Source organism: Amblyomma mixtum, chromosome 7 (assembly GCF_055824585.1).
Source record: "Amblyomma mixtum isolate Tamu chromosome 7, ASM5582458v1, whole genome shotgun sequence".
In the NCBI taxonomy this organism is placed as follows: Eukaryota; Metazoa; Arthropoda; class Arachnida; order Ixodida; family Ixodidae; genus Amblyomma; species Amblyomma mixtum.
The window spans coordinates 65,407,923-65,418,558 of record NC_143018.1 but is presented as its reverse complement, the minus strand read 5'-3'; the positions used below and the strand labels follow the sequence as shown (position 1 = coordinate 65,418,558).

General features: G+C 44.3%; 1 long non-coding RNA gene across 1 annotated transcript; it reads right to left on the bottom strand.

Annotated features, from left to right (window-relative positions):
* Positions 1-2,141: 2,141 nt before the first annotated feature.
* On the bottom strand, positions 2,142-10,585 carry LOC149336341 (uncharacterized). The gene is made up of 4 exons (XR_016284256.1): positions 10,156-10,585; positions 7,994-8,320; positions 3,535-5,995; positions 2,142-3,484 (listed from the first exon to the last, which is right to left on the bottom strand). It is a non-coding gene; the product is annotated as an uncharacterized LOC149336341 (long non-coding RNA).
* Between the last annotated feature and the right edge of the window lie 51 nt (positions 10,586-10,636).

Sequence of the window (10,636 nt, the reverse complement as noted above, 5' to 3'; positions counted from 1 at the left end):
TTTCCATGTTCACTGCATGTTTTCAAAGGCACATGAGTTCTAAGGTAATCCTCCGAGTTCTCGTTCTGCTGGTATAGTCATATTTGGTCTGTGCAATCAATGACTCTGTGCCCACATACTGTCAAAAAGCAAGATTTGTCAGATCTTTGTCAGCCAGAGATGATGTGCTGGCATGCATAAATTGATATATAGCATCGTAATAGTGTGACACTGAACACTTTATTAAGATGTAATAGCAAGTAATTTCGATGTTTGTGTAAGCCAGTGTATTTGCCTTCATTGAAAAAGATATTCAAGAAAGTGTTTTGGTGTTCGTATGAGGCGGGACAGAACTTGTGTACAAAGTATGTGATAGCCAAGTGCTCAGGGCGAAATGTCACCTATCACTGCCTCTCGCCGGGGCAGGTGGCTCTCTGGAATTCTTTACTTCAGCATACTGCAAAACTAAAACATGTGAAGAGCTGCGCTCAAATTTCGCTTTACCAACTGTAGATATTGGCTGTCGTTTTTTTTTTTTGCACGTGGTTTACTGCTGATACAATAACACACATGGCTCAGTCTGTGCATTGTACTGTGTGCTACTTACTGCATGCAATGTGCAATGCTTCAAAAGCAAGGGTTCGGGCAAGTTGTTTGTTCTAGTTAAGGTTGGTCGCCGAACAGAAAGGGACGACACGGGAACCAGACACACAGCACCGACTATCGAGATTTCTGTCAGTGCTGCGTGTCCGGTTCTCATGTTCATGCTGTCTTTATTTCTTTGTAATGTGGCCAACCTTAGCTTCAAAAGCAGTCTTCGCACTATGTATAGGGAGAGTGCACAGAGAGGGCCTGGTAATAAGCGTGTTCATTTTGTGTTCGTGTCTGTGTACAGCACCTGGTGCTAACTGCTCGCTGTACTGCACATTTAAATTTAGGTGCCAAATGTACTTCCTTGTGATGCAGTGTGTGCACACCAGGGAATGACCTCGCATTTTGCATGGTGCAGCGAGTACCCTTCTCCTTAACATGTAACAAACTGTAGCTGCCTTTCAAAAATATCATTTTAGTGCATCAGCATCAGAACCCCCTATGTTGGAATAATCCGTCGGTCTGAAGCCTCAGGTGACAGAGTGGAGGGAGTGAAATCCACCTTCACGAAATTGCAGGGAAGAGGGAAGAAGAGAGGGCGGGAGGAGGCGGTTGGCAAGCGGTTGAAAATCTGAGTCGAAGGGTGGAGAGAGTGGATGTGTCACTGATGGATGGGATTTCATCGGGTGAGTGGAGTGGGGGTGTCACGTAGTGATTGATGGTACCCATTCGTACAGTCTTACCCTGTCAGTGGCTGCTCGGTCCGGCAGGAACATAATGCTAACTTTGGCTTATGGGGTTTAACATCTCAAAGCGACTCAGGCTATGAGGGGCGCCACAGTGGAGGGATCCAATAATTTCGACCAACAGTGGCCCTTAACGTGCTCCGACATTGCACAGCATCTGGGCCTGTAGTGTGTCACCATCGGAATACAACTGCCGCAGCCGGGATCATACCAGCGTCTAATGGAATTTGTTTAATTTTGTCGTTACACTCACAGTAAGATTAGTCTTTCCCACGTACAAGTTGTATTTAATGTCAGAGTCCAAGGAAGGGCAGCTTTCCAAAGCCACAGCTGGGCTTGTACGGCGTAATTAAGCAGCATTAACATCCTTTAGAATCAATTAACGTGTTTGTACTATGATTACACAATGGACACGGTATTTATCAAGGCAAACAATGGCAGCGTATATATGCCTGCAAATGTTTAAATCAAGAATAGTATCTGCTAGCTTATTAAAAATATATCATTTATAAAAATGACCGTCCAACTTCTCAGAAGTACCAAATCTGTGGAGAAATACAAATTGCAGATTGCCAATATGCCTAGGAAAATACATTTTGGCTGTCAAAAAAGGATTAGGAGCACTTTATTATTAATTACGCGAGGATTGTGGAGAGATGGGTCGGGTCACACCCAATAGTGCAAAACATGAACCCTTAGAAAAGATGCGAAGTTGTGGCGCCTATGCACTCATATGCTGTGCATAATGGGCTGCCTTGCATTACCATAACCTGTGCAGGTAGACTGCCACAAGTCAATAAAAATCTCCGATATATACAACCGCAGTTTTCAGTTAGGTAGACATTTTATTTGCGACATTCTTAATCTAGCTGGCAGGCTATCACCAGCCCGAGGTGAATGTGACGTGCAGGATGAAATGGGTGCCATATCTGGATACTGGAGTAAATGTGATGTGATGAGCCTTGGGAGCATTCCTCTTCACATGGCGCCAGGCAGTCTTGCGGCCACATAATACGGCTGACAGTGCTTCATTCTGTAACCTGTAATACCGCAGTTACTTGCATCATGGATGCAGTTTCTTGTGGGAAAAAATTAGAATGGTAAGTTTGGTGCATTTATTACATGGTGTAAACCATGGTGTGGTCAGTTGAACTTTCCCCAGATTTTGATGATTGATGTAGGGAAAGCATTTATTATGCAAATGCATCCATTATTTAAGTAAATATGGTGTACAGAAACCTGGAATGGAAACAAAAATCAGCATCTGCAGGATTGAAACAAATTCCTAAGAACTTTGCCACAGCACCATACCCATGACTGCCAAGCCACATTTTAGCCCCTAGCCTTTCACTCTACACTGTCCTTAATCTGTTCATTCCCAATGGGCCAGACATGAGGCCGTATGGCACTCGGGTATCCGTATCTGCCTATATGGACATGCCACGTTGTCTACTACACAGCTTTTTAAACACTTGTAGCAACAGAGTCAGTTTTCTGAGAAGTATGAAACTTTGTTGCAATTAGTTTTATGACACACCCAGCACATTAACAGGCATTCTAGCCAAATTATAATTTCGTTGCAGTTGGGCTTTGAAGCATTTTTCATTAATGAGTAAAAGGAAATGACATTAACTGGGCACTATATGTTTCATCTAAGCTGCCTTCTCGACAAATAGGGGCATTTTAGAATTTCTAGGCAACAAAATTGGCAGTGTTCCCATCACACAACAGAAGGCTCATTGCTTGGAAGGCTGGTGGAGAGACACTGTGTAAGAGCCAAGCAAGTTCATTTATGAAGTGCTTTATCATGTGAGGGAAGGCTACCACGGCTGCCACGGCTGTTTCTACCATGGCAATATAAGTTCGTGTCACAAATTGCACCAGCAATGCTCTGAAAAATGAGTAATACTGTTTTTCTGTTGCAGCAGTATTCTCTTTGCAAAATAAGATGAATAGTAGTTTGCGCTGCAGCTTTCAGTGTGCAAGATGACAGCTACGGCTTAGCCTTTTGTCAAGAATACTTTTTCTCATATGCATTGCAGAACTGTGGAACCACATATTGTCAACTGTCCTAAAAGGCAAGGTGTGTTGCTGGGCGAGTTGGTTGGGGTACATCTTGAGAAAAACAGCGCTTGCAGACAAAGGACCAGAACGAGAAGGACACACAACTGCGCTGTTTTTTTTTTGTGTGTCCTTCTTGTTCTGGTCCTTTGTCTACAAGCGCTGTTTTTCTCAAGATGTCCTAAAAGGGCGGTGCACTGTGACAGCACGACGCAACAAAGAGGAATGCAGCATGGAGCGACACTTCATACTAATTTTATTGAAGAGCGCATGCCTCTCTGAGTGCATCACATGCAGACAAAATGAAATCAAGCAGGGATGACGAAGGAATAAAATTATAGTGAATGCAAGGCAGGTATGAACAAGAAAATGAGTGCACTAATTTCCCAAAGATGAAAAATGTTTGCCAATTGTCAGAAGTTCTCTGTTGAGCAGTGCCAGAGAGGGCGTACTCACACAAGCAGATTCTGAGTAGGGAATGAGGGGCCTGAAATATCTCAATTTCTTAATTGTCGGGTTTAACATTCGGGAGCGACACATGGGCTATGAGGGACACCATAATGGAGGTCTCTGGATTAATTTACACCACCTGGGGCCCTTTAATGCACGCTGACTTTGCACAGCACATGGCCATCTTTGTATTTTGCCTCCACTGAAATGTGGCCGCCATGGCCGGATCAAACCCACAGCCTTCGGGTAAGCAATCTAAGAATGCCAGAGCCACTGAGGCGCCGTGGCGGGATGAGTTCTCCATTCCTAGGAGGAAAGTTTCAGGAAAAAGGAATGACTAGAAAAGAAATACCAGAGGCCTGTAGTGCACCCTCAATGGTGCTGCTTGATATGGGATATGATGGCGCACCTTTCTCATGACCATGTGGGCTTCAAGAAAATTAGCAAATGGCACTCCTCTTCCCTGCTGTGTCTTGAGCTTGCTATGCTAAAGCACTTTGTCAGAATAGCCTGCCAACTAGCTCATAACATAATCCTAATCCCTCACCTGAAATCTGCCATCTTCAGCTGGCAGGGCCTAAAAACGCCAGCACAGTCAGATGCTACTTTCTGGCTGCTGTGCATCTGGCACGAGTGTAACTCCATTATAGCAACAGCATGCATGTGCTTGCACATGTGCACATGCGTTGCATGGTCAACACGTACATGTGTACATGTTGTGGCAAGCCTCGCACTGCTCACTATGAAGCTCGCAGCCACTGCACGATTTGCTAGTTCTTTCCACTGTGTGCTTGAAGTTCACCAAACTTTGTGACTTTACATGCCACTGGCCATCTCCCACTCTCTCAGTACTGGACTTAAAAAGCTCAATCCCCACTTTACGCTTCCTAAATAGGGCAGATTTGCGGTGGTCTGCTCCTCCTTTGACACCTGTTGTAAAGTTTTTCGGATGTGAAATTGAAGAGTACTTTGATTAATGTATTCAATCACCCATTTACCTAGCCACCAAAGTGAGAGTACTTCAGTGCCTTGTGCATTGACTCCAAGTGATTATTTTTTGTTAATCCAATGTACTGCCTATAGCAGTAAGCCCACTGACATGCCCTCATTGCACCGCCGCCGCGGTGGCTCAGTGGCTATGGTGCTCGGCTGCTGGCCCGAAAGACGCGGGTTCGATCCCGGCCGTGGCGGTTGAATTTCTTTGGAGGAGAAATTCGAGGCCCGTGTACTGTACGATGTCAGTGCACGTTAAAGAACCCCAGGTGGTCGAAATTTCCGGAGCCCTCCACTACGGCGTCTCTCATAGCCTTAGTCGCTTTGGGACGTTAAACCCCATAAACCAACCAAACCAACCAACCATGCCCTCATTGCGTATGTTCTCTCAAAATTTCTGACGAAGCCAAAGGCAATTAAGCTGATGCTCTTTGGAGTGGATACCAAGAAGTGCAGGGAGCAACTGTTGAGAGTCAGTCTCATCTGTCCACTTCATCAGAGTGTGCAGCATGTCCCTTGTTGTACTCCTGCAGTCCTTGTTTGTGACTGTATTCAGGTGCGTGCTCCAGTTGTGTAGCACCTGCCAGCTGCAAAGCAGTCGACTCCTCAAGGGACCCATCACCTGCTCCCATGCACTGCCATAAACAGGGGCATCATCAGACATAAATGCCTGACATGGTATTGAGTTTTTTCTTTGATGGCCTCGAAAAACCTCACCACAGTGCCCGTGTTCACCCTTTTTGAAATCAAGTAGGCACACGGGATACCAAAGGCATCTTGAGAAATTGTAAGCAGGGTTGTCAGTTGGAATTAGTACTTATTTATGCCATGGGTGGAGTCAATGCACAGTTTCGCTGCCCCCAATTCATAAAGGAGCTCTCGTTGTGGGAACGTCATTAATGCTCGCTCAAAGTCACCATCATGACTGTTGGGGTCACCCTTCTTCCTGTAATACAACAGTGGCGACTCATTTTCTTCCCTCCTTTCTTCGACCCATAATTCAACACTCTTAAAATTGTCTGCATCTCTCTGCTCTGTTTTGCCAATCCTAAACTTATCTGCAATGTTACGGAGGTCCTTAGTGGTCACAAGTTGCATCCGTGGGCTTGATCCACTTGTACCTGCTCGGATGTTGTGCACAATGGTTTTTTCTGGCACTCCTTCTGCTAACCGGCCTGAAAATGGTACAGAAAAAAACTGTTAACATCTCTGGTGGTTCATCTGCCTACAGCCATGTAATAAAGTGACAAATACTTCTGGTCGGATTCCTTCGTCTTGCACTTTGTTCCTTTTCACAGGTGACACACAGTTCATCTTACTTTCATTTCACTTTTGTGGCACTGCAAAGCACACGACAAAATGGTTGTTTCAAAGGCAGATGGACTTTATTTTTATGAGCTTGAGTGTTTAAACTTGCATACTGCAATGCAAAACAGGGAAGTTATATACAGCGTGTTATAAATGCAGAATATAACAGCACTGAAAATGTGGACAAGAAAAGAATAAGGACGTGTGCTTCTCATCCTATCCCATTTCATTCTGCATATTCAAAAAATGCACCAATTCGCCTGACAGCAACCGTTAAAGGAGTAGGGACACCAAATTTTTGAACGCGATCTTTGTTTCTTTGGACTTTTGCACAAGACAATAGTGTACACGAGTCACAATGTAGAATTCACTTACGCCAGGTGAGTAATTTCTAAGTGAATATTTTTCTCATGCTGTTTCAGTTTCAACACCTAAATGACTGCTGCTAAGTCAGAGACAATTGGAGGGCATGCCAGTCATACATAAACTGAAATATAAATGCTGCTTGTTCGTTTTTTTTTTTGCGATTTCAACTCTTGTGCAGGCTTGTGTTTTATATTAGTGGTTTTTCAGGAAAGGAAATGGTGCAGTAACTGCCTCAACCATGCCATGAAGGAAAGAAGGAGTGAAAGAAGCAAGAGAGAAAGAGGTGCTGTAGTGGAGGGCTCCGTAATAATTTCGACCACCTGGGGATCTTTTGGCACTGACACTGCGCAGCACGTGGGCACCTCTTGCCTCCATCGAAACTCAGCTGCCGCAGCCGGGTTCTAACCCGGGTACTCCAGCTTAGTAGCTGAACACTCAAACCACAGCCGTTCCTGTGAGCATTACTGATGAAGTGCCAAAACAGCCAAATAATTCTAATTAATGAAAGTTCACTGCAGACGATCTATCTTATGAGAAAAAACATGGCCCTTATACAACCATTAGACTGGTGGCGTTGCATTGATCAGCAACAAAATGCCTACGCTTTTGACAGGCAGCCAAAAAAAAGAGGCTAGCATCAAGTGCAACTGTCAGTCATTCAAGACACGTTTCATGGAGCTCAAGCCGACTTCTTACGGATGAAGTTTCAACGTCAGCCAATTGAGCGACAGACCTAGGATAGTCAATGAAACCAGCAGAAAAACAAAAGAACAGACATTGGAGTAGTTCAGTGCTAGATGACATTCCTAATTATGTTCAGTTCGAAAGACTGGACCCCTTCCACAAAGCATTTCTAAACTAAACGGCATGAAGTTCGTACAGACTGTGCTGTGCATGCGATGTGCCGTGGATCAATTGTTTTTCACCCTTCAATGCGACCAAGTAGGCTCAAGTGAATTGCACTACAGTCAGATACAACTCGAAACGAAGTGGCAGATGGCCCTTAAAGAAGACCCCCCAGTCAATGGCGTCAGCTGATTTTCATCAGTTAATCCAGTTAAAGCCATAACTAATCCCCTTTCACCTGCCACCCTCCTGCAATGCTACCCCCTAGGATTAACCATGACATCATGAGAATCGGTCGACGCCATTGGATGGCAGGCTTCCTTTGAGGGGCATTGGCCGCTGGGTTCTTAAGCTGTGCCTTACTATAACTTCTTCCGCCCCCTCATTTTGTGGGACATGCCTTCTCCCACTTTACAATAGGCATTTTCGTGTTGTCCCACCGCTTTTGTGCCATAGATGCATCGCAGAATAATAAAAATCATTGAAATGATCACTCGAGTTAATGAGCAATATCTTCTCCCTAAAATACATTTCTATTGCACTTTCGTCTCCCATTTATGAAAGGTTGGTGGAGTGTAGCTTCCAAACGTTTTCACATTCCGGTACAGTCAACACAGCATGCACAAATGCTTTGTACAAGAGGAGTGGCTAACCTGCAAGCACTCTGGCATCATCCTGGGACAGCCTTTGGTGGCAGGCCTCATTGAAGTGTCCGTAGTGTTTCTTTTGAAACACTACATATACCTTGCCCTCTTTCTCCATGACCTCTAGAGTAGCAAAGCAGTGTTTGCCGATTTTGCAGCTTCCTTGCCCCTTTTCCTGCCTTTGGCGCTGTTCTATAGGAAGCTCTTCGTACGAGCCGGAACGGTGGCAGTGCAGGTAGCGTTTAAAAACCCTTGGTGCACATTCCTTCTTTCCTGTAGAAGCTGTAAAATGGCAGCAAGTTTTGCTTTCTTCTCTGTCTTTCCAGGTGCAAAATCCTGAAATGGAAAGATTGTAAACATAACTAAGCACTCCACATAGTCTTAGTTAATTATTAGTGTGAAAGCACAATTCCGAACGGTAAACCCCGAGCAAGATCCTGCGATGTATGTGGGTTTGTGCCAAGAGCATAGCAACGGCGACATAGCAACCACAGCCTCATAGCAGAATTGTAACATAGTTACGACACGATGCCAACATATGATGTAAAGTCCATGACCACTCATGACTAAAGCTTATGCGCCAATAAATCCAACACAACAACAACAACTCATGACTAATATGAAATTTTTAAAAATTGAGGCGTGAACAAAGGTGGGCTCCATTTTGATAAAAACGTGTACACAATGATAGCAGATGAATAACGGCATAAGGCATCCTTAGAAAGCCAACAGTAAAGTAACAAGACAAGGCAACGTTCATGAAATTCTGCTTTTGCACGTTTATAAAATTTCGGCAAAACTTCTCTGTCAATTTTTTGTGTATCACACTACTTTCATTTTTTGAAAAGCAAGGCCAAATTAAAGTTTGTACTTTTTACATACACTAATGAAAAATGCATGTGCTATGGAGTGGGCACATATGCAGTACTCTCGCACTACTACTGGCGCTCTGCCTCTGCCAAGTGCGCATGACAATCACAGATTTAGCTTCACATTTTTAGCCTTTTAACTGCAGTGCAGAACTGCATTTCCCAGCTTTTTTATTGTTAAAAATTTATCAGTCATTCGCTTACTGTTTTTTCCTGCTATAGCACATGGGGAACAATTTTTGGAGAAAATTGTTAAGTTCAGGTTAAGTTATTACACGGACTGTTACATGGAAGTATTTCAATTTTACTACATCCTGCAAAAACTCATTCCTGCACAGCAACCTTTAACATGGCCCTGTCCTTTGACCACAAATTCAGGTCAGCGCTGTTGACTTCTAAAGGCAGAACAATGCTGGGCATTCTTCCTACACACTTCTGTGTGTTGCGATTGCCATGGCTTCAGCGCTGCTAAGCTGGTGCATGCCGCGACAATGTTGTGTGTCCTGTCGAGACATTGCAGGTGCCTGCAACAAAGCATAAGCAAGGCCTGTAGCAGCGAGTCTGCTCCAAGGACCAGTTTTTTTCCTGCAGTTTTTTTCCACTTTAAATATGAAAGAGAGTGCACTGCTTGTCACTTTGCTTATGGAGGAGCTAGGACACCAAAAAAAAATTCTGCAGACACACATAAGACTGCTTACCAGCGAGAATGCCAAAGCATTAAAGTGCACAGTCATGCTATGTTGCAGAATGATGAGTCATGAGTGCAAGGCATGACTACGCAACTTTGTACAAACTCTGCACACCTTATGTTACTAGTAAAGTGCTGAGTCATGCTACACTTCAGAATTACTAGGAGTCAAAACTATGACTACCTAAACTTTGTACAAACTATACCTTACATTACAAATAAGTGCAAAATGACTATGACAAGTCATGGCTTTCAAAGGTTATAGTACCTTACGTTGCACATTTCACTCGAATGCCCGCAAAGGCTACCTCTGCAGATCTGTCGCACTAGACTAAGCCCATTGAAATCTTCATGGTTCCTTTAAAAACGTGCATGTCATCGCCAAGTTTTCGTGCACAAAACCACGTGCAAGTTTCCCCAGGTGAGTGTAAGCCCGTAAATAAAAAAAAAGAACGCGCTTTGTGTTTACAAACTTAAAATGCGCGCACTCGAAAAGTCAATAAACTGCAACTTTTCAATCGGTAATCTAAGCGCGCGACTGCATCCCGCTTTGGCCCTTTATTGCTTTGATCACTGCGTGCGTGCATGCAACAGTTATAGACTTCGTTTCTTACCTTTATTATTAGAGTCGAAGACTAGATTCTCCACCTCTTCCTCGAAGTTGTGGTGCCGTCGCAGGTCACGAAGGGCGACAAAATGCTTCGGACGTAAGTCGCACAAGAACGGCCGTGCCTTACTACATGTTGCTGTGACTGGGAGAACGATGAAAAGGAAATTGCATGGGCCTGCCTACTGGCTGGAGCCGAGCCACCACCTCTGCCGCGTGCAGATAGAGGAGAGATCAGAGGAAAGAGAAAAAGAAAAGACGCGTCGCAGCAACAACTGCGTCCTTCCCCATGAATATCCTTGATGGGTGTTTTTAAATTACTAGTATTGAAGAACGCCTTGTCGCAAACCGCTGAAGCAACGCCATCGCACATGTCCGTCTCCATGCTCAAGGCAAAAAAATGAACAAGCGAGCAAGAAATGCACCTTGGGATACCTCGGGATAGTGAGCAAGGATTTTCACGAAGAGTTGAGATTTTCCCTGTCGGT